We start from the raw sequence: 26,036 nt of genomic DNA, 5'->3' as shown, positions 1-26,036 counted from the left end.
ATTAGATGCCCCATATTTCTATTTCTGTTACTTAGATAGAAGTGCTTTTTGAAAATTATATTGTGACTCAATTTACTTATAATTTTCTGAGTCCATTTTTAATTGCTTTTCTATGTTATAAATTATATTCTGTCCAATTTTTGATTGTTTTGGACTTCAGTAGTACATATTTCCAAACAATGTATTTCTTTGTCTTTCGCTCTCATCCTGTCTGTTAAAGTGAATGCTAACATACTTCTTTCCATTCCTCTTTGACAAGCTTCTGCAAGTGTTTATGCTGTTTCAAGTCTGGAAGTCATAGGTCAGGTAAGGGAGAGTGCAAATGTTAAATACTTACTTTTAAAAGTTTACCGTAGAAGACACAAATGTTGCAGAAGAACCTTTATAAATCGTCTTTTTTCGTTTTACATCGTGTGGAAACAATATGAACAGTTGTTGTTATCTAAACATCAATATATTTCACAGTGCAGGGACACAAAATTTAATTTCCATTCCTAATCGACTAATAAGAAGTAAGTAATGTTTGAATCAGCTGGAGATCCAGAAAGAAATTCAACGGGCGGTGCCCTGCGGGACGCCCAAACAATGCCAACCAAATTAAAAGGGACCGTAAGCGATTCGACTTGAGCCTCGCTAAATTTATTACTCCAAGTTTTTATTCTTTGTTTCGGTCGCTAATGAGATTCGAATGCTGCAACTGTTATTCGAGATCTTGGGGAAAAAGATTAAAAACCTTATCAAGACTTCCTATTGGAGTTTCGTAATTTGCTTAGAGTTTTCCTTCTTTTTCTTCAATGCTGTAAGCGAAGGAAAGACGATTTTACAGCCTATAATTTAGATAAACACGCTTTATAAAATGATTTGGAGCGAGTAAGATGATTATACAGAATTGCAAGCAAATAAGCAATATACATTCGTACAAAACTGTATGCGATTCTATCACGTCGAGATAAAGTTCGAATTGAATCGTAGGTATAAGGCTTCGCGGGTGGTCTAAGACGAGTTAACTGTTGAATTGAAACAGGAACAAGAATGCAAATTTCAACTTATGTTTATAGCCGGTATGCTCTAAAAAGAGGAATGCGTTAATTAATTTGGGCAGAATAAAAACGCCTTTGTGTAGAATGCAAGGTTTGCATGTCTGACTTTCATCTTATTAACAAGCTTTTGCTGTAAACGGTAGTTTCCTTATAAAAACAACGTGCATAAAATTGCGCAAATATCTTCTAGAGTGATTGAAAAAAATACTTTTAAAGATACATCAACATAATTGAACCAAAACATGACAGTACTTAGTAAAAATTAATGGAAAAGTATATGTAGGTTTCCAAAAACTAAATTTAGTTACATTACTTAAATAAATTCAAAATAAAATGTGAACCTAGCAACTCCGTAATAAGAATGAACGTGCTCTAATCATTACAAAACTGAACAGTTACTTTAACTGAATAATGCATAATATAGAATAGAATACAAGCAATACCCACGGTAAAGGCGTAACATCGTGACGAGGTGCAATCCACTCAGCTTGTCAAGTTGCGCATGACATCAGGCTTAAGTGTAACGAGTGATCGATATAAAGCTAAAAAGCTTTAAATAGTATTCTCCACTGCTAGTAAGTAATGATGATGAAACGATGGAGCTCATAAAGAAAATAAAGAATTTCATAAGCTAGACGCTATCTCATCCTTAACATGCTGATCACGAGAAAAACTTTAGAATAATTTTGACGGCTTTTTGTTGGAATCAACAGAATTTTTTATTCAAATAAACTTTTACACGTACTTTTCAATCGTCAAACAAATCTACCACTAGTTCAGAATACCCGAGAAGAAACTCGGCTCGACAATGGAGGCTCAGCCCGAACCGTGCGTTTGAAAATGAAAGTCGAGCAGTGTATCAATTTGAGTTGCTTCGGTTTCTAGATCTAGGTTTCTTGGTTCAAAGCTACTCAGCTCAAGCTTGAAGTTGCTCAAAATTATAGGTAAGTTTAAGACCCACATCTCTATTCGGTTTCTTTTTAGAAGATTGGCTAATTCCTAGCAGGGTATTTATCTAACCGCACTTGAGGCAACTCATCAGAAAATAACCAACAGGGAATTAAACAATATTGATCACGAATCATTTAAGCACTATTACGCCAGAGAGTCATCGAAAATAGTGTGGAACGAATGACGCAATACAAATTAAGTGCGGTAAACTAGATCGATTGAACAATGCATGGCTCTTTTGAGAGCCTGACGAGGCTAAGTAGGAACAAAGGGACAATAGTGAAAGAGCCGAGTACCGAAGCGTGGCGATCCAGCCCCGCTTCCGGTAACGTGGGAACGCCTTTTTACTAACGATAATATTCAATGTGCCGTCAAAACAACCCTGCTTCTCATTAAACTTTCAGGGCAAACTCTTTCACACAAGGTTAGACAAATCGAGACTTGATTATTTATTAGGTATTACTTACTCGTAAACTCTCTCTCCAAAGGCAAAGCGGTCTGACTCCAAGTGAATAAGCATAAGAACGATAATGAACTGAAACTGAACACGTTCGCCTTGAACGATGCTATTGTGTTTCTAGTCACAAAAATGGTGGCTGGATTTGTGTGACAGAGTCTATAAAAACGCCCTTAATTTCTAGGTTATTCTTCTTTTTTTTTATAAACGGTACGAAAACAGTATAGCATCATCATGATCAACCGGCTATCGCCGCTTTTTAATAGTAATCTTGGTTATTACACTTAAAATGAAAAACAAAAAAAAAATTCAAAAGAAAAATAAAACCGACTTCAAAACCACAAACACTAAAAAGTAAAAAATAACTTTTGTTTAGCTACACTTGTAATGTGCCTAGGTATGAAGTCGAGCGAGCACATTAAAACAATATTAGAAATCCAAGAGTGAAGCTCGCCCGACTTCATACCTAGGCACATTACAAGTTTAGCTAAACAAAAGTTATTTTTTTACTTTTTAGTGTTTGTGGTTTTGAAGTCGGTTTTTTGAAACTTTTTTATTTCACAATTTTTAGTGGCCCCACTGTACTATAATATGCTATGCCCACAATGACCTTCTTTGTATGCCCAGTTAAAACCCTACTGTTTACTAAGCTATTACACTGATCGCGAGCAATTTGCTCTTATCCATTGAGGAGTTCTGTTCTGCATCTCCGAAGATATTCATCAGATCTTCACCAAATTTATATGGGACCACCTGCACAGTATTTCCTTTCAAACAAAAAAAAATCCAAATCGGTCCAGGGGTCTTTGAGTAATCGGGGAACATATATAAAAAAAAAAAGATTCCGACGAATTGAGAACTTCTTCCTTTTTTGGAAGTCGGTTAAAAATAAAAATTTATTAATCAAAAAACTTTTAGATACGAGATTCATGGAGGCCTGCCCCCTAAATAGGACAGCCCGTATCATAGGACCCAGTGCCTTCCCATACAAATGGGAAGTTAGCTTGATAGATAAAGTAACCTTATAACCAAAATTTCGACGTCATTTAAACATTCCTCTCCTTCTATTATGACAGAAAGTATGTCTGTAACAGCGTTGAATGTTTAATTTAAGTTCACTTCAACAGTTTGCTATGTTCAGGATCCATGAACAAAATTAAATTACTTTTACAATAAACCTGGTGCACTAACTTTTCGCTCCCTTAAACTCCGCAGCAGAAAGAAAGAATGTGAAGATTTCTTTTGAGCCACTACTAAACCTTTTTCAACTACATAAATGAAGCATCATTTTTTTGATAACTATCTGTTCTGCTATTTATTATTAGTTATTTTCTGCTTGTCTGGTGTGAAAACTATTGCAAGTTCTTCTATCAACCTCTCTTAGTCCAAGACAAATATGTCCTCATAAATCTTACTAAGTTTAGCTTAGATACAATAAATTTTACTAAACGGTGTCTTAGTACCTAAAATTAGAAGTCTGAAACTTATTAAAAAACCTGCAATACCACAAACCTTATTCTGCAATATAACAATAGATATCTACATGAATTCGAATTTTTTGTTACAATTTTCCCCGACGATTAATAATATATTTGGTATAATTGATTTCAATCAATCAAACGTTACCCGCTTTACACATAACTTAAGATTAAATTACAGGCATCTACAGATTCGGAGGATTGTCTCCTCAAAGTTCAAACAGAACACATTTAATCAAACTCTGTTCTTGAATAGATTTTCCGAACCCAGCAGATTCTATATCAATAGGAGGAATCTGGAGAGAATCCGGTCACATCTCCGCGTTTCTAAACAATAGTTCATCAACTATACGTAGGTAGGTACCTACCACGAGTTCGACACGTCATTTCACGGACCATCAGCTTCTGCTCTATTTAACGGCCCTATATTCTTCACGGAATACCGACGCAATAAAGAGTAGTATTCTGCAATTATTTGTTTCGCACTATACCTATTTTGTCTTTTTATCTTTACGTTCAACTTTGATAGTTCTGTTTTCGATCTTCTTTACTCTAATATCAAGTTTTATTTAAATCTTCATTTCTTGCGAAGTTGGAAAATTAAATTTTCAATCACGGAACAAAATGAAATCAACTCACAGAGTTTTCTATACTGAGAGGCTTAAGCCTAGATTTAGTGAAATATTTATATTACTTATTCGTATTCGTGTCTTGCTCTGTGTAACGGGTGACGCCTTTCAAATAACTACGGCATGATTCTTACAAGTAGGAACCCAAGCAGTGTAAGTACAATCAGTGCCACAGCGCATTCTCTCGGCATTTCCATCGAAAAATACTGCAAAAGCCACGCAAGAGATGTGTCGTACTAATTGTGCTTGGGCTGTTGAATGTCACAAGGTTGAAGAACTAATAAAAAGATGTGTGAAAATATCTGAGCCAGCTTTTAAAATAATTTCAAATAAGTTGACTTTGAAGACGGAGCTGGCGACGAAAACTGTGATTACACTTCTGATCAAAATAGTTTTTAAATGCTTTAATCCGGATGTTTTTGACCCACTGAATAGAACAATGTGAACATATTTCTAAGAAAAATGGCCTAAAACTGTACTGAAATTGAGTACCTACAAAGTTTATGATTTCTATCAAAACAGTATAATTAGATAAGTACACTAAAAGTTCGATAGCTTTCATTTAGTTTTTTGCTCCTCTTGTAAAATTTTACTTCGTGTAATTAAGCCTTTTTGTTTTCCAGCTCTTCCTTTTGTTTTAATTGACTAGTAATACAAAAGAAGCCAGAAGTTCAGAAATAAAAGATCGCCAAATGATATCCTGAAAAGCTATATTTTTCACAGTAGTCGATCGCAGACATTAGATAAGGGCGTCTAACAAAACTAACAAGTAAGGAGATCTCTTGCCAAATACAACCCCAACGCGGAAGCTCCACTCGAACGGGAAAGCATGATTTATTGGTGAAACTTGCACCATTACTCATCTCACCATTCGTTACTCCAATAAAAAGAACGTCTTCCGATAATTTATTAGAAGCGGTATGGAATTTTATTACGGCTGTCTATTTTAGAGTGCCGTGCAGCTCCCCGCCCGGCGTTATTAAACCGTAAATATAAGTAAAATTATTTATGACAAGTTTCGAAAATTTTGAAACACTCATGTCGTTATCAAAAAAGCCCGTTTTATTGCCTGTTAATTTTTATTCATTAAGTGCCTAGATATTAGGAAGTGAGTACCTACACCCACCTGGAGGTAAGGCTTGTATGATAAAGTGGAGTGTTGATGCAATTTAAAATAAGCCGACGAAACTAATGACATTTTTGTAGAGAATTTCGACATAACTTATTTTTTCCGTTCCCATAATCCAAATGTACTTAACCATGAAAGTGCTTAGACCAGTCAAAGCACGTACGAAAGTTAGGTAGTCCAACGACTAAGATTTGGACTTAAAAACTTTTGCAGTCTACTTGGTACGTTACTTTGAAAGAAAAAAAAATAATCTCAACTTGTAATCAACTTCTAGCGCTGTAAGGAAACACTAACCTTAAATTTCAAAAATGCTAGTTTTATTTGAAAGTAACTATGAAAGAAAGCCTATAAATGTTGCACCTCAACACCAGTTCAAAGTTTGGACGTAAACAGATAATAAAAAACAAGTAAAAGAGAAGATGTATGTGATAATAAACAGTAATAAAATGAAGCTATAAAGAATTCTGATTTATAACGAAGCGAAAGCCCCAAATAGAGCAATTCGAGGAAATACTTTTTTTATTGGAAAACCAGTAAAAAAACAGTAAAACATGTAAATTAATTGATGATATGGAATTTACAAAAATGTTACTCTCTTAAAAGGTTACTAATGATCCAGAATTCCTCCTAGTCTTATATTGCTTTGGCAGGATTCTGGATGTGGGTGATTTCTAAAACGCATGCCAGAAGTCCAATGATGATTTCAACCAACTTATGAATTTTCAACATTGGTCATTATTAAGCGGTTTGCGGGAAGAATTTTGATTTATAATGAAATAAACCCCTTAAATAGAGCTATTGGAATTAAGCTGGGTAGGTATTGTTTTAATTAGAATACCAGTAAAAATATAATTAGATGATATAGAATTTACAATATAGTTGCTACCTTGAACAATGTTGGGATACTAATAATGTTGAATATCCACTAGGCTTATTTTGTTTGGGAGATAGGATTTTGGGTGCGGACGATTTCTAAAACGCATGCCGGAAGATGCGCATTATGACCAAACATTTTCATACCTGTATCAAAATGAAAAGCTTTTGGAGTGCGGGAGATTTCTAAAACGCTGTGATGATTTAGCAACTGGTGAATTGTAAAAGTCATTAGTCGTTACGCCACCTGTGGGAAGACTTGCAAGCTGTGTCCCGATTTATTGACCAATGAAAGTAAACCTTGAAGATGGCTGAATCTAATCTGTACTGTCTGTTGTTACCTCTTGGTAAGGTTACATTATTAATTACAATAGAGCTCATGGCAGGATTATTGTGGAAACATCATCTAAATGAAGGTAGGCTTAAAGTAGTTTCTTCTTCCTCTCTCTTTGCATCGTATTCCTTATTGCTGAGGGTCGCAACCTTTTCCATTTTTCTAGCGAAATATTGTTGGAATTCATTTGCTTGTAAGTTCCTAGGCAAATCCTTCCGCAAAGGTACAACAAACCAAGAAAACGAGATTTCGACTTAGGTTTTACAGTTACTATCAGATGTTAAAATGGTTTCTTAGTGATGATTCAAGATATAATTTTGTAAAAATTTAATAAAGGTAGTCTTGCATAGAGTAGCATGCTGCACGATTGAACTGTGCTGATACTCTGCATAGGTTACTTCTACCATTAAGTTACACTTACATAGCTTTGAATTTTAACCCCTCCGATAGGAGACGGTGCATAGTAATTTACCAAATAAGATAAAAATAAATGAAAAACTACATAGGTACATACCTGCTTAGTTTTGAAGGTCAATTTCAAGTTTGTTCCGAAGCTCTCCAAATGTAGAGATTAACTTTTGTGTGTTAAATTCTGTTAAAGTTGCCTAAGTAAACTTCTCTCATAAACTTGACAACAAATCCAATTGGTTCAACTCAACGCGGCACAAGAAAGGAAACTCCTCCAGGATAAAACAGTTTATGTCACTTTATTTTGCACAGAAAAAACTTTTCAAAACTTACACTTTCACCGGAAAGTCAAACACAATGCACACACTTCAAAAAGCTTTGTCCGTAATAAGAACAAGTTCATAGAAAGCCTATTGAAAAGTTTGTATAAAACACTGCACAATATTATTAGCGGAGTAACGTGTGATCACATTTACAAGACCGGTTCGTAAGAGTGATCGAGAGCGCGACACAGCACAATACGTATGTCCTGTAGGGCTGCGCGAACCGCTCTGCCTGCATCGTAGAAGCCAGAGCGGGCGAGGGGGCACCGATAGACGAAAATGGCTTCACAAGTTAATTTTTTTCTCTTTCCTCCTTTAATATTCCGCATATGCCGTGCGCGGCCGACGGTGCACGCGCATGCGCCCCAACCCTAACAAACCATGTAGGGTTGTAAAGCGATGCACTCGCACTTTACATAACTTATTGGGCCGTTTATTGAAGCCACTGTTTAATACCCTTTCCATGTCGGGGTTTGGCGCTTCCTACGATCATACAATGTAAGTTAGGATATTAATCAGTGTTATACGTATTTACTTAAATCTTTATAAACGGGATACCTATCATTAATATCAATAATGTTTAGTTTACATACAAGTTCTATGTTGAGATTAAACAATTTGTTGAACTTATAGTACAAGTTATGCGGTGAACGACAAAGCATAGAAACCGCGTTTATAAAAATTGTAATTCGAAAATATGGGTCACACACAACTCACAAACTCACTTATGTTAAACTTGTAAACAGCAGCAGGCCCACGATTGGTTTGGACTATGTGTCATGCGAATCTGGCCACCACCGTGATTCGCCAACTCAGCGACAGTTACTCAGTTAAGTAACAAACTAAACGAAGATGCATGCGGTAGAGTAGGTACTTTTTTTTACTTCAGATACAATTTAGCCCTTGACTGCAATGTTACCTGGTGGTAAGTGATGATGCAGCCTAAGATGGAAATGAGCTAACCTGGAAGGGCAGTTTTTATTAAACCTATACATATAATTAACCCCTTTTGGTTTCTACACGGCATCATACCGGAACGCTGAATCGCTTGGCAGCACAGCTTTGCCGGTAGGGTGGTAACTAGCCACGGCCAAAACCAGACCAGACCAGTAGTTTAGAAATTACAAAATTCCAAATCCTGGCGGGAATCGAACCCGGGACCTCCCACTAATAAGACCACAGGGAGGTGTAAAGCACCTCCCTGGTGCTTCCCTCCCATATATAAATGTATAATAATGAAATGAATGAATAGAATACGTCGCATTTTCTTCCCATTTCTTTTTAAAATGTTAACTGTTCCGCACATCTAGCTAAAAGCAGTCGTCTTCAATTCCGATACAGTTCCCTTGTGACCTGTCAATCGTCCAAGCTCACCATTGCACGGGAATACAAATAAAAGAAAACCCGTTTCACATTCAGCGTCGATTCAGATTGCTCCTTTTACGGAATTCATGTGTTTTATTGCGAGGATAATGGTCAGGTGAAACGGACAACGATTTTTTTTTTGTGTTAGCATCTTTCTGCTTGTCTGCGATCACGCACAGTTGTCAACGTCTAAAGGCTCGGGCACACGTATCGCGTGGCGGCAACTTTGACACGTAGTTCCCATAATTTGTGATACGAGAAAGTGGAAGGCGTCCACGTTGCAAAGCGTAAGTACGAGTAGGAGGCATGCTGCTGATTTATCGCGCCTGATCTGTCTTGCTCTGATGGATGAATTGCTTCAATGTAGTTTCTTGTAATAAAAAAAAACGGTTGAACTTTAGAGTCTACATTTTTAGCGCAAGTGACTACCTGCACCAGGATATTTCTTTTAACAATCCCATTAGTTTTATTGATTTAGATCACGTAGGTATATTGTATACTTGATAAGAAAGGAAATCCTTCAGAAAACACCTCATCAACACGTCATGTGCAACACCTGATGCATATTGCATGCCGCTAACCTGCTTTAAGACTACGACGATGAACTATGCTGAACGATCAGACGATGTTATCTTTCATACATTCACGGCCATTTATTGCCCTTCTAAACACGTGCGACGGAAACGTGTCAAATGCAGCTCTTAGAAGTCGTAATAAATAAGGAGCTGAAGTTCGCAGAGATGCACACTGCTAAGCGAGCGTAGAGTTGTGATGCTGTAGTACGCCTCTGCCGTCTTGATTTTCAGTGTGATGACTAATGGGTGGATGGGTTCTTTGTATTGCAAATCATAATAGGTGCTTTTATTGCGACATACTGTCATGCTGTTACCGCTGCGGGTTGTGTGTGTTTCAAGCTTTATAAAAGTTTAACCGAAAGCGCGTTTTCAGTGAATAAATAAATTAAAGTAGTAGTTTCATAAATGGTAAATTCAAATCTCATGAGGTGAAAATATTATAATTTTAACGGGTTGCAATCTTGATAAAATATTTTAGAGTCAAAAGTTTGATCTACTTTTTAAAAAATCTATAAAGTTGTGTTTCCAATAAAGTTTCAGCCTTCATGGGAGAGAAATGCTGGCAAATAATATCACTATCTAGTCCTTGAACGATATTTTTTATCTAATGACTAGCTGATGCCCGCAGCTTCGCCCGCGTGGATTGGTCAGATCCCCTGCAGCATCAGGATTGAGGAGTTGGACTCCAAATTTTTTGTGAAACAATGTCGCGAAGTTCCTCTATCGATTAAAAAAGAAATGACGCAAATCGGTTCAGAAATCTCGGAGATTTCGGTGTACATAGGTAGAAAAACACAACTCCCTTTTTGAAAGTCGGTTAAAAAAGTAGCCTATGTTACTCCCTGGTCAATTCTCTACTTGTCTGTGAAAACCCCGTCAAAATCGGTCCAGCCGTTCCGAAGATTAGCCTTTTCAAACAGACAGACAGACAGACAGACAGACAGACAGACAGACAGACAGACAAAAATTTTAAAAACGTGTGATTCAGTGTTGGTATCGTTCAAATAACCATATGAGCTTAATATGAGGTAGTTATTTCGAAATTACAGACAGACACTCCAATTTTATTTATTAGTATAGATTTAAAAAATAATTATCTAATGATTTAAAAAATAATGTAAGTATCATTTCAAGACTGAATAAAAAAAGCTAACGAAACACAACGGAAGCTCAATACATCAAAAACTAGCTGATGCCTGCGACTTCGTTCCCGTGGATATAGGTTTTTAAAAATCCCGTGGGAACTCATTGATTTTCCGGGATAAAAAGTGGCCTATGTATCCAGGGTATAATCTACCTCCATTCTAAATTTCTGAAAGAGTAGCAAACGGCTTATAAATAGGTATAGGTATTAGTAGGATTGAATAAATTTTACTGAAACAAGGAAGTTGTATTGTGAAGTGCTAAAACAGTTGGATGTGCATTCATAGCTCGGCCGCGATTGTCGGATTGCGTGTGCCGACTTGATAACGAAGCTAAAAGTAAAATCTACTGTGAAATATGGACTTGCTGTCGTCAAAACTCTGCGCCACTTTTTCGTTTGATTTATTTAGTTTTAGTCACTGATAAATATTTGGTGTATCTACTCCAAAACGTGCTGTGACAAATGATTCAATCAAATACTGTTCACGAAAAACTATTACTACACGAAATTTACTCGCAAAATAGGGATGTATGTAATAATAATTCGGAATCAATAATTCATTAAAAGGATTTGTAGTTTGGTACATATTATATCGAAAGCCAAACCAATCTATCTATCTGTATTTATTATATAACTGCAAACTATAAATATAATATTGAAAATATTACAATAAAACTTAAAGCTAGCCTTATCTAATTACTATACAAATCATGCCCGCGTGGAATGGTGCCAAGAATACTGGCTGCATTTCCGCGTTGGACAGCCAGGCTGATCCGTTGCGCAAAAAATGAGCCAGCCCTTCTGTCACCCGATGAGGCTATTAAACGCGGTGAAATGTCTCGTAAAAATTTCTTTGCACTAAGACTCCATGGCCCCAGGGTCTCCACGGCAAACGGCACAAAGATGTAACTCTCAATAAGAGAGGCATACTTGCGCCGCTTGTCGTTTTCAGCCATTTCTGCTGCGGCTCCCGGTCTTGATACTGTCTCCCTGATGACACGGGGCCAATGTGTCAACGCACGTTGCGTCCCACATTAGCGCCCGACCCCGTTCCCAGGGAACCAGCGTCAATCCATCAGGTCTCTTGCCATCATCCCGACTAATCCCTGCCGGCTCAATGAGCGCAGGAACGTCTATGGTGGCAAGAGCCCTTTTGATCGTGTCGTTAAGAGAGCCATATAACTATAAATATGTAGATAATTCCAGTACGTATCTCACTAATATTATGAATGTTAAACTATTATAACGTATTAAATGTTTATTAACGTATGTTAATTTAACGTATTATATTAAATGTTATGAATGTTTAACTTTTGTTACAGTAGGTGACAAATTTTCTCGTCTCCATTTTACAAGAAATAGGTACATATATTAAGCAATATTTATTACATAAGAAGTACCTAATAGAAATCTCTTGTTATAATTACATTTCTATGTAAATTTGGTGTACAATAAAGAATATTTTCCTACTTTACCTACAAAAACGATTTAAAAAAATTGGATAAGACAGACTTTTCAGATTAAGATAGATAAGCTGATAATCCCTACTATGAAAGCACTTGAATTTTTTGGAAGCTCTTAAATAACAACAAGGTGATGATAAAATAATAATCTTTTGTTTTATGTTTTCAAAAAAAATTAATAAAAATTTCATTTTGAATTATGGGTCAATTTTTACAGAGGTCGCCTTTCTAAAACAGCAATTCAAATATGAAAGCTCTTGTAACGCTTTCATTCAAACACTTGTACTATTCAAAGCAAGTGGCTAACCGAAGTTCGCGCCATAAAGGCCCTTGTCGCCGCCTAGTTGATATTCATGATGACTCAAAGCCTTCGCGGCGCTACACAGCCCTACGTCAGCTAAATTGGTTTATGGCAATGAGTAAACATGCCTATAAATATTTACAACGCACATATTTAATAGATACAGAGGCTGTACGATATACCCGTAGTGAGGTTAATTTTATAACAGGCAATCAGTACATCACTGCAAAGTGTAAGTCTTGGGTTTACACTACGATTCTAATAGATATTTTTTGCTTGATTTAATGGATTATACAAATATTATACTTACCAGATCATAAACTACGTCATCACTTACCTAAGCGTACACAGTTATGATGTTTTGTATTAGATTTGTATAATTGTTAATATAAATAAAACAAAAAGTCTACTGTCTACAAACCATCAAGTAAAGGTCCAACGTGCAAGGCTTGATCATGCAAAGTTGATAGTGTGATCACCTTTACACGATCAAGCCAGTTTGTCAACCAGCTTTCATGGTTAAGGTTGATGGAAAAAAAACTGTTTATCTCTTAGGTATTTCGTTAATATTTTAGTTCATGAAACAAACTAAGCAAACAAGTTATAGAATATAAACAGCTCTACATAAAATAACAAATAAACGAAAACGTCGACCCCAATACAACCTTCGGAATTTTCATAAACATAAAAGAAATAGCCCAACTTTTCATCATAATATTGTCTTGTTTTGGCCGCTAACTTTTGAAAATAAGGGCCCCTATTAATTCATGGGTTTCTAACAATTTACCTACTTTTGAAAACTTCGGCTGCCTACAAGAGGAAAATTCTGTAATTTTCAAAACCTACTAGGGTTTGGAAGTTATTGTTTATTGGGTACCTACTAGCTATTAAACGCGACTTCGTCCACGTGGATTACACAAATTTCGAACCCCTATTATACCCACTTAGGACTTGAATTTTTAAAAATCCTTTCTTAGACAGCTATTATAACGGAGACATCCGTCTACGTCCTAAGTAATAAGTAGCTGTCTGCCTGCCTGATTTCAACCCGATCCGTCCAGTAGGTAAGTAGTTTGAGGTGTGCGTTGGTAGATCAGTCAGTCAGTCACTTTTTCCTTTTATATATTTAGACTAAAGGAATTGGCTATAAGTGCAAAATACGAACATTAGGCTGTATTGTAAAGGAAGACTCCATAAAGAGCCGTGATTGCCACATCGCATGTGCGGTTTAATAAGTAGTTTTTTTTTTTTCGAAAAAACTACGCCTGTCTTTTCGTAATAGGTAAGTATTTGAGTTCTTCATAAAAATGTTGTGTTATATTATGAGACTAGGTATTACCCGCGACTCCATCTGCAGGGATTTAGATTTTTGTTTTAATCCCGTGGGAGTTCTTTGATTTCCGGGATGAAAATTAGCCTGTATCCGTCTCCAGAATGGAACTATTTCTGTACGAAATGGATGATGCTCGCGACTTTAACCACGTGGATCTAGGATTTTTATAAACCCCGTGGGAACAGTAGTAGCCTACGTACGTCTTCGGTATGTACCTAAGCTACCTCTGGACCTCGTTAAAATCGGTTAAACAGATGAGCCGTGAAAAGGTAGCCAACAGACGGACAAACAGACACACTTTCGCATTTATAATATTAGTATGGAAGTATGGATACAATAATTATGTTATTTAAATAAAAACAGAAATATAATAATTTAATACATACTTTATTCTCTTTTATAATAAGGCTATCACAGATGTTACTAATAATACCCGTGACGACGATGGTTCAGCCCTGTACTCGAGGCACGTAGAGTCACAATTATAAGTTTCCTGAAGGGGCTTTAGATTTTCAGAATCAGATTACTGAATTGGGTCAGAGCCACCAACCATTGCCACCTTTAAAAAGATAATACCTAACCAGTGATAAACTGAGCTCACCTTGTTTTTGTTTAAACGTAAAAACCGGCCAAGTGCGAGTTGGACTTGCACTCGAGGGGTTCTGAAACACAATGTACAGTGTACACTATGAAGTTTCTAATTTTTTAAAATTTGCTTAGGGGCCATTTTGAAAATTTTATTATTCGTTTCATACACACTCTATGAAAACTCTCAAATTTTTTATTATTTGTTGTTATAGCGTCAATAGAAGTACACACTTTGTGAAGATTTCAACGATCTATTACAGTAATTCATGAGATACAGTCCGCTGACAGACAGATAGACGGACGGACTGTGGAGGCTTAGTAATAGAGTCCCGTTAGCATCCATCGGGTACAGAACCCTGAAAATCGTAACAAAGTTTTGTTCATATTTCAAATTGTTATACATTGTGTCAACATGGTCAAAATAAAATATAGCTTGTGCAAACATTGTAAAAAGTCCACACAGAAAACGCCAGTGAAGGCAAATAATAGCGGATGAGAACGTATGTGAAGTAATTTATGTGTTAGAATTTTCCGGTTAATGGCTAGCGCGTATCTAGGCGGGCTACATTGCACCGGAAAAATGTGTCTGTAGCCTGTTTGGGATATTTTCAGGCCTTCGCCAAAATTGCCTATTGTTTTCAATACATGTTGTATTGAAAACAATAGTAGTACGGTGAGTGTAACACAACAACACAATTTAGTTCCTTGGTACTGTGTATTATTGTGTAGGAAATACTGTATGTGTTTATCTCATCTTGTTTTCTGCCTCCGACAATTTAGTTAACTTCATTTTAGTTATAGACTACAGAGAACCAAACACTTCCCCTACCAAGCAGACACTTTGCCTCGTAAAAGCGTTCAGTGTTCCTGTTATCTATACTAATATTATAAAGAGGAAACCTTTGTATTTTTGCATTTTTGTATGTTTGTATTGAATAGGCTCAAAAACTACTGGACCGATTTCAAAATTTCTTTTACCATTACTTAGAGGGATTCTTCCGAATCCGTATAGGCTATATTTTATCCCGGAAAATAGATAGGATTTTTCGTGGTAGGTCCACCCGTGCGAAACCGGGGCGGGTCGCTAGTTTATCATAAATAAGCTGTCAAGTACTACTACTTGCAAACAATGTAAAGAAATAACTAGTACCAAATAGAAGTATAGCAAGCAAGGTGTGCAAGCGGTTCACGCTTTTGTCCTTCAATCACGCAGGATCTAACCTACCTGGATATAATTAAAGAACTGGAGAGTGATCTGTATCACTCTCCAGACTACTTTACATTTCGGAAAATTGTAGAGTTCCAGCGGGATTTTATAAAACCTAAATTCACGCAGACGTAGTCTCAGGTATATTATAACACTAAATATTTTTTAAACAATATAAAGAGCTTTACAAAGCAGCCAAGATAATTCCGCGTGAATTGCTTGGGCACTTCTTCGTTCAATGTCAACAATGACTTTCTAAGCATGGACACATCGTGGCATACAACACAAGAGCCCAAACATGGCACACGTTTCTAAATTCACCCTATGTAGCTTCAACTGCTCCATTTATACATTCCCGCTAACATTCAAGTCCTGTAAACTAACCTCAGTGATTAAGCCGCAATGTAAATCGATTATTGCACTCGAAGCTGAATAAGGTGATTTTAGAAGCAAACTTGAACAAAAAATGGAATGGAGTAGTGTAGCACTATTAATTTTTGTTATTTCTTTGAGAGATTTTTCGATTTTGTAAATATGAAACTATTATACTATATCTATACTATATAACTATTATACTATTCTGTTCGTGCTGATTCACTGACTGACTGACTGACTCATTTGATCACCTCTTCTGTAAAATTTTGTATGTTTTTTTTACCGATGGTTTCGTATAGAGGACAAAAAATGATTCGGAGTAAAAATATGGATAGAGCTGATGATTGAGGATTTCGGTGAGGAGCACGGCCAGGGTATTGAAGATAGGTGGGGGGTGCTCGAACAAATGTCACTCAGAACTTCATCCAATTGACAGGGAGCTGAAAAATAAAACCAAAATGGCGGATTCAAGATGGGCCTTGAATCAAGATGGCCAAAGGCCTCTCACCAGCCGACCTAAACCAATTAAAAAAATCTCAATCGGCCCAGCCGGGAATCGAACCCGGGACCCTCGTCATACAAAACCACCGCGCTACCACTGCGCACCGGAGGTCGTCAAAAGATCTATACATATAATAAAATTGTAGAAAAGTGGTGTCTGTACAATGGAAATATATAAAAAAAAGTAGCAGGGTTTGTTATTATATCGATGCCGAACCCGAAATTATAATTAATTTTTTTTTGTCTGTTTGTCTGTGTCTTTGTGCACGCTAATATCAGAAACGGCTTATTCGATTTAGATACAGTTGTCACTAATATATTGTAGTAAGCTTCACTTAACATTTAGTGTTTATTTCATGTCAATCGGTTCATAAATAAAAAAGTTATGTCAATTTAAAGAATCACGGCGAACATTTTTAACGTACAGACACACGCCTCGCGCCTGAGCGTCCGTGGCTATATAAAGCGCGCTGCGGCTATATAGAGCTATTCCACGCGAACGAAGTCGCGGGCACAGCTAGTAATAAAATAAATGTGATACAATAATGGCCAATAGATTTTACATTGAACAAAAAAAAGCTACTCCACAGTTTTGTTTTTCCGACATTCGTGACGCGCCCTTCCATCTGTCTCTTTCCGATGTGCGTGAGAGAAAGGAATGGGAACATTGTAAATAATTTTAGATATTTCTAGTGTTTTCAATGGTTTTACTAAGTATTTTACACTTTTTCGCATGTTATCTTACGTAAATAAAATTAACTTACCGGTGGTAAGTCACACCATCTCTTTTCTGCGTCGTTAACGTATTATTTCGGCACTTTTTGATCGCGCATTTAGGCGTCTTGACAGCTTTGCAGTCAACATGCGACTAATGAAGAAAGTGTGCTTACACCGCGTATAAGCACACTTACTTGGTCCCTTGTTATGCGCGCCAGTGCGATGTCCTTGCTTAGAAAGTCATTGAATGTCAATATTGAGTTACCGCGGTTCGTAAAATAAAAAAAATATTTAAAGCAAACACGCAAAAAAGGGAAAAGAAAATGTTGGCTTTGCATTATTCCGTATCAATATTGATTAAGGTCTATTCTTATTCATGAACCACTATTTCGGTATAAGTTTACTTTTTAACCCCCGACCCAAAAAGAGGGGTGTTATAAGTTTGACGTGTGTATCTGTGTATCTGTCTGTGGCATCGTAGCTCCTAAACTAATGAACCGATTTCAATTTAGTTTTTTTTGTGTGAAAGGTGGCTTGATCGAGAGTGTTCTTAGCTATAATCCATGAAAATCGGTTCAGCCGTTTGAAAGTTTCAGCTCTTTTCTAGTTACTGTAACCTTCACTTGTCGGGGTGTTATAAATTTTTAATTTACACTTGTATAAGCCTTTACTTAGCACTAGATGATGTCTGTCACTTCGTCCGCGTGGATTTCCTTTTTTAAAAATTCTGTGGGAGCTCTTTGATTTTCCGAATTAAAAAGCACCGTATATCCGTCCCCGGGATGTAAGCTAACTCTGTACCAAACATCAAAATCAGACACACTTAATATACTACTAAATATGGATCGCGCCTTTTAAAGGGGAGCCACGATCCTCAAAATTGAGGAAACGACGCAGGAAGAACTGTATCAAGTTGTAAGCAAAAACGAGCTTCAACCTGCAAACATTTTTGTTCCGAATGACCCGTCTAGCTAGAGTGCGTATTACATAAAGGATGGTGACTTGTACAAATATTGCTTTGCTTGCATACAGAATAGAACCGTTTTACTGTTTTATTAATACCTGACCTACATATAGTACAAAATACAAATGAAACAAGTGTAAATTGAAAATTTATAACACCCGCGACAAGTGAAGGTTATAGTAACTAGAAAAGAGCTGATAACTTTCAAACGGCTGAACCGATTTTCTTATAGCTAAGAACACTCTCGATCAAGCCACCTTTCAAACAAAAAAAAACTAAATTAAAATCAGTTCATTAGTTTAGGAGCTACGATGCCACAGACAGATACACAGATACACCATCAAACTTATAACACCCCTCTTTTTGTGTCGGGGTTAATAAGATAAATAGGTAAGCTGTAAAATTGCGATTAAATAAAATTACAAAACAAGCTGAAACGTTGAGTTTCAGGAACGAAGTGTTTTTCTCGCTGCTATAAACAGAAACAAAAGAAATAGCCAAAGTTTAGTCGCGTGTTGTTTTGCCCGCAAACTTTTTGAATTTAGGCTTTCAAGCGAAAAACAATTTCATAAACGAAGAGTGTGCCTAGTGTTGCAACTTTCTCGCACGTGGTTTTGATTTCATCCTCAATAGCTGAAAGGATGAGATTCAGGTCCTACTTTCAAATCCCATTGTTGGAGGGAATCCATACTAATATGTATTATAAATGCGAAAGTGACTCTGTCTGTTAGCTTTTCATGGCCCAACAGATTGATCTATTGAACTCTTCACTGTAGCACTGTTTGTGTAAAGTTACAAAAGCTAACCGAAGGACGAAGTTTAAACTAGCAATAATGTTCTACCTTGAAACTTGGCAAATTTACTGTTGTTGAAATCGTTTTTGCGGTGGAAGTTTGGCAATCAAATTCGTACATCATTCCGTGAATTTGGACGTTTTCTCTACTCTTTCTTTTCATTGGTAGCGTTAAGTATCCTTTTCAACTTTTCGAAGAAGTATACTTACGTAAGTATATCTGTACAAATTGTGGATGGATTTGAGATTGGATTTGGATGAGAGATTTGAGAGAAAAATAACAAACATACAGTACAAACATGATTATGAAAATTGATCTGTAGAGTCAAAAATAACTAATTATTATTAAAAACTTTTAGTACTTGCACAGTAGCAAAAACTGATAGGTATTTTTTCCTTCTCAGATTTTTGTTCAAAAGGAAACACTAGCTCAAAGAGCACTTAACATTGGATTGACTTTATGCAGATATCAACGTAAACAAGCTATAAACACTGAGTGAAATTGCAAATAAACGAAAGCGAAGAGTTCCGCAATCTTCAATGTTTTTCTCACTTTAATATACAAAACAAAAGAACTACCCGAAGTTTCGCGTTCTGTTATATCGCAGAACTTTTCGTATTCAGCCTCGCCATTAACAGGGCTCTCTCCGTCACTCGTTTCATACAATCGTAGTTCCAATTTCATTTGAATATTAAGCAACCAAAGTCCATGAAATTTTGCAGACATATTCTAGAAACTAATATCTGTGTCTGTGGTGTTTTAGATTTTTCTAAAAATATGTAGTTCTAAAATTACAGGGGCTCAAAGATTTGTATGTTTTTTAAGACCGCGTAACTTTGAAACCGAATATTTTAACAGAAATCTGGAAAACCACAGACATAGATATTAGTTTCTAGAATATTTCTGCAAAATTTCATGGACCTTAAGTTGCTCAATATTCAAATGAAATTAGAACTACGATTGTATGAAACAAGTGACGGAGAGAACTCTCTTAAATCGCGCAAAGCAATTTCATAAACGTCAGTAATTAATTTGGCTTCGCAGCGAATTGCGTTAGAAAGTCCATTTGATTTCGTCAACAGCGGTGGAAATTCCGGAAAAGTAATGAATAGATTGGCTACCCATAGAGTGACCATTATTGGCTATCTGTAAATAGGATAACCAGAAAAAATCATCATCATCATTAACCGTTAATCATCCGTTAACCGTTAATCATGACACGTACATTCTGAGAAAACACACGCCATATTATTTGTTCTATGCGTCAACTGTGATGTCAAAAGTACAGTAAACCATACTTTTGCTTCAAGTTTTACCAGTTATTACTTACTATGTTTTGACATAAGAGTTGACATGTTAAAAAAATTAAAATTCAAAATGGTTTAGTACTTTTGAATCGTCAAAAAAATCTACCACTGGTTCGGAATGCCGATCCTACCGAGAAGAACCAGCAAGAAACTCGGCAAGCAACAAACATGTAGAGCAAATATAGTAAGTCTTTTCTCAGATTGTACGCGTTGTATGTTTTTTTTTATAAAATAGGAAATTCCTTTACCAATATATGAACGGTTGGTAAAACTAGCGATCGGTGGCAATGTTTTCACATTAGGCTGTATTCTAGCGGTGTGCGCGTTTCGATTTGTTGCATTCAACAAAACCATGAATTGCCGTGATTGCCAGTTCGCGTGTGCCACTCTGATAGTTTATATTCGGTGAAAACCGCGCTTATTGTCTATCTGAAATGAAATCCTTGTTATGAATGATTGCAAAATAATTTAGTATTTACGAAGTACTCGTAAGTAGTTACTTTAGGCGGAAGGTACGTGTAGAGGTTTTTGGCAATTTTTTTAAATAGGTATCTTACCCATGGTGTTTATTTATTTTATTAGTTCGGGCTCAGACGAGTCATTGTTCAAACTTCAATACAATGTTAGGCCGATATACGAACTACCAAAATTCGCCTTCATGGATTTAGGTTTTTTAAAAATCACTTGGGAATTCTTTGATTTTTCCGGGATATAAAGTAGTTTGTCTGTCTCCGGGACTCAAACTATCTAAGTACCTAATTTCGTCAAAATTAATTAAATGGACGGACTTTGAAAAAATGCCAAATAGATACATTTTCACATTTATAATACGTATTAGTATAAATACTAAGTTAAGTTAATACTAAGTTGTTAAGTATGGGTTGGTTTGGCGTTTTTCAAACTTACCTGTTTTAAAGAAATAATCACCTCAATGATAAAATATGCTAAACAGAAAGAGGTTTTTTTATCCTCTCGTCTCTAAGTAAATCCGGGTATTTTTAGAGACGTAGATTGTATTATACATTACATTCTGCGTCATCTAGGTGAATAAAGACGTATTCGATTTATCAACAAACTTTCTCACGTGCAAGAATACATAAAAGTATCTAAATCATATCATGTTTACATCGTAGTTTCCATACATTTGTTCGGAACTAGTGCGGTAGTATTTTATACGGCTGTGTCGCAAATGTGTTAGAATAAGTATCTTCAGCGACGTACCTATTTGGCAAGCCAGCCAACTGTGACAATGCGCTCTGTATGTTGTGAGCATTTGAACGGATAACTTAAAAGCTTGGTGCTTTCGAAGATTTATGCTCTGTCCTGAATATGATTATTATCATCGATGTCACTGAAACGTATGTATCAAATACATGCAATGCTCTTGGGTGTTTTTACTAAGATTGCCAAAAATTAAAATCACTTTATAGTGAATTAAAATTTTGATAAACATCACCAACAATTTGCAAGCGAACTCTCTTTAAAAAGATTCTGCAATAGTGCTTCCTGACTTGAGGCCGCGATGATACATTATATAGCGAGTGTAAATTTTGAAGTTAACTACACGACCAAATTTCTAGTTCAAAAAGTTTGGGCTGGGCGTCGATGGGTCAGTCAGTGAGTCAAAACTTTTGTTTTTAAATTACGTATATTTAGACTTATAACTCTACTACTAAATAAGTTTATGGAATATCCGTACTGAATATTATAAATACGAAAGTGTGTCTCTCTGCTTGTCTGAACAGATAGTTTGGTGCAGAGATACCAACAGAGACCCGAAAAATCAAAGAATTCTCACGGGATTTTAAAAAAACCTAAATCCACTCGGATGAAGTCGCGAGCGTCGTCTAGTGTTTTATATTTTAGTTGAGAAATATTTGAATTCCAATGCGTTTTATTAGAATGTGTATATAATTTTATCGTTACTGAGTCTCAGACCACTCCACGTGCTTCGGTGACTTCGTGTCCGAGACGAGAAATCATAAAGCTGGGCTTACACGAGGTATCGCGATATCGCAAAACTTAACAAACAATTTATATAGGTATAGTAAGTACTAGATGATATTAAATAATGAATAAATAACTTTGATTTTAGGCATAACTTAACCCATAATTACGTGTTAGTACAACAACAATCACTTAACCTATGTTAGTACTTATCTCTATCTTAACTTAACAACTAATCCTACTAAATTAACATAATATTATACCTACTTGTGAATTAGTTTGCTCTATTTAAGTTTTAAACGTCCCGTGGAAACGTGATTTTCCGGGATCAATAGTAGCCTATATTCGTCTCCGGGATACAAGCCTGGCCGTGAAAAAGTAACGGACTGACACATTTTCGCTTTTATGATATAATAACACTTATGGATTACAGAAACTCGTATTAGTTGGTTGAATTGTTATACGAGTTTGATAATGTGAAATATCTATATATATTGTGGAAATAAAATAAAAATAACTTTTTGTTTTATCAAAGCGGGATACACGGGAGCATAAATAGTTACAAGTGTAGAATAAAAATTTATAACACCCCCGACAAGTGAAGGTTACAAGTAACTAGAAAAGAGCTGATAACTTTCAAACGGCTGAACCAATTTTCTTGGATTATAGCTAAGAACACTCTCAAGCCATCTTTCAAACAAAAATAAACAAAAAAAAAATCGGTTCATTCGTTTAGGAGCTACGATGCCACATACAGATACACACGTCAAACTTATAACACCCCTCTTTTGGGTCGGGTGTTAAAAATATATGAAAACACTAGAGGATGCCCGCGGCTACGCCCGCGTGGATTTCGGTTTTTATAAAGTCCCATAGGAACTCTTTGATTTTCCGGGATAAATAGTAGCCTATGTCCTTCCCCGGGATGTATCCCATGTCTGTACCAAATTTCATTGAAATCGGTTCAGCGGTTGGGCCGTGAAAACGTAGCAGACAGACAGACAGACAGACAGACAGACACACTTTCGTATTTATAATATTAGTATGAATATAAACCTGGCTTTATAATATTTTCTAGTCTAAAGAATCTTGGCTTCAACTGTTCACCGAGTCGGACACGCCACCTCATTACTTTGCTACAAGTTCACTCTCTTATATAAATAATATTGAAATGGAAGAGTAATATTTTTTAAAACGACTCATGGTCTAAAGCTCCTGTAATTAATTTTACGTTATATGATTTGAAACGTGTTCTCTTGTGAACTTTTTTAATTTCGCAGGCTCTAAGAGAAAAACATTCGTTTCATTTTAATTCTACTCCTACGTTGGGAGGTAACTTATTTCTTTATACCAGGCTGTGTTTTTTAAAATATTTTTATGTTTTTCCTTTCACTGAAAACATGCTGAAATTGAAAATTTGGCGCCTGAAAATATTCGAATCGATTACTAAAATTACAAGTAGGTAAAGTCCATCTTATAAAACAAGATTTAATCTCATATTTTTGCTTTTAAAACAATACAATGGTAAACTTTAAACACTATCTTGTGGGATGGGCGTCTTATAATATGGCATTCGTTTTGAACCAAAGGCAAGGTTAAACTCTTACTGTCGAAAGAAAATTCAATAAGAACGAGTTTTCCTTGATTTACGACTACTATTTCCTCGTTAAGTTTCCAGACCTCAGACTGCTATGACGGTATTTTACTGCAAGTAACATTTTATATTTTTAATAAATAGTATACAAGTGTTAACCGGTATTACTAAGGTTGGCATAATTAGTTTTTAGGGTTCCGTACCTCAAAAAGAAAAACAGAACCCTTATAGGATCACTTTGTTGTCTGTCTGTCTGTCCGTCCGTCCGTCCGTCATATCTGTCAAGAAAACCTATAGGGTACTTCCCGTTGACCTAGAATTATGAAATTTGGCAGGTAAGTAGGTCTTATAGCACAAGTAAAGGAATAAATCTGAAAACCATGAATTTGTGGTTACATCATTAAAAAAAAAATGCGTTTAAATTTTCAAAGTAAGATAACTATACCAAGTGGGGTATCACGTGAAAGGGCTTTACCTGTACATTCTAAAACAGATTTTTATTTATTTTTATGCATAATAGTTTTTGATTTATCGTGCAAAATGTAATAAAGACACACAAACAAACAATTTATAGTGTAGGGTAAGTACTCTACGAGTAGAACTAAGAGAAAACCTGCATGTTCGTCAAAACGCCATCAATAATGAGTTTTCATGGTTTCCAAGTTAAAGTACCTATTAGAGTGCGCGACAGGTTTAAATGGCAACCGGGGTTGGCAAGCTAACCCGCTGCGGGTGAGTGGGGGTGAAATACTCGTAGATACTGGTGCTGTGTTTACGCACTTTTGGATAAAGACACCTTACCAGTCTATATCCATACAGACAGTAGGTACACTGTACACGTCAGACTTACAACTGTAAATTAAAAATTTATAACACCCCCGACAAGTGAAAGTTACAGTAACTAGAAAAGAGCTGATAATTTTCAATCGGCTGAACCGATTTTCTTGGATTATACCTAAGAACACTCTCGATCAAGCCACCTTTCAAACAAAATAAATTAAATTAAAATCTGCACATTAGTTTAGGAGCTACGATGCCACAGACAGATACACAGATACACACGTCAAACTTATAACACCCCTCTTTTTGGGTCGGGGGTTAAAAAGAAGGGCCTCTTATCGCCTCGTAATTGACAATCGTCGCTTATCACCGGAAGAGGATATAATTTCTTCTTTAATTAAGAATTAATTTAACTAATTATCTACAAAATTTAATTAAATCATCAATTAAAACTTGATTGTCAACCTGTCCTTTTTAGTTGTAAAACCCAAAAAGCGTGTGAATCGGACAAATTGATTGCTGTCTTCGTCGTATCAGATCGTCCCGAGCGGTTTCGATTAGTCAAAGTCAACTGCTCCTAATGACTTCGATATCGTGAACAGCCGCTGTATATAAAACTAGCTGACGCCCGCGACTTCATCCGCGTGGATTTAGTTATTTCAAAATCCCGTGGGAACTCTTTGATTACCGGGATATACTTTAAACCCGGGATAAAAAGTAGCCTATGTGCTAATCCAGGATATTATCTATCTCCATTATTACGGTTCATGTGATACCAACAGCCTGCTGAGAGACAAACAGACAGACCAACGGAAAGCAAAGGCTTAGTAATAGAGTCATGTTGGGTTGGCACCCTTCGCGTCCGGAAAAATAAAGTACGGGTACCCTAAAAAGTCATTTTCATCTGAAATAAGTAGCAGGCACATAAATAATCCCATCAAGTTTAGGACAATAACAAATAAATAATTTAGAACAGAAAGTCAAGGAGACCTTCGCTATAACGGAGCGATAAAGAGTAATTTATGTACATAATAATGAAATAGATGATTATAAATACTCTCCAGGCAAACATTTAGCGACTATAAACATGGCTTTGCCTAAAACTTTTCTAAGTAAAAGCTATTAAGTATGAGTACATGTTATTATTATATTATATGTAGTTGTTTTGTTGTTTACAAAATTGCTTCTAAATCCGAGCTGTAAATGTAAAGAGTTTTCCGACTACTGAAAGTTTATAAAATCATTCCATGAAAAATAAAATTTATTTCCGACTAGCTGATGCCCGCGACTTCGTTCGCGTGGATGAAGGTTTTTTAGAATTCCCGTGGGAACTTTTTGATTTTCCGGGATTAAAAGTAGCCTATGTGCTAATCCAGAGTATAATCTATCTCCATTCTAAATTTCAGCCAAATCCGTCCAGTAGTTTTTGCGTGAAGGAGTAACAAACATACACACACAC

The 26,036-nt window shown here is 36.1% G+C and overlaps 1 protein-coding gene across 4 annotated transcripts in view; it reads right to left on the bottom strand.

Moving 5' to 3' along the window:
• The window catches only part of LOC123872317, a 142,368-nt gene extending 134,528 nt beyond the window's left edge, over positions 1 to 7,840 (bottom strand). For all 4 annotated transcript variants that reach the window (XR_006797457.1, XR_006797459.1, XR_006797458.1 and 1 more), the window contains exon 1: positions 7,406 to 7,840. The gene's annotated coding sequence lies outside the window, so the exon portion shown is untranslated. The remainder of the gene's footprint in view (positions 1 to 7,405) is intronic.
• Between the last annotated feature and the right edge of the window lie 18,196 nt (positions 7,841 to 26,036).

This window comes from Maniola jurtina, chromosome 15 (assembly GCF_905333055.1).
Source record: "Maniola jurtina chromosome 15, ilManJurt1.1, whole genome shotgun sequence".
In the NCBI taxonomy this organism is placed as follows: Eukaryota; Metazoa; Arthropoda; class Insecta; order Lepidoptera; family Nymphalidae; genus Maniola; species Maniola jurtina.
This window is presented reverse-complemented; position numbering and strand designations above follow the sequence as displayed.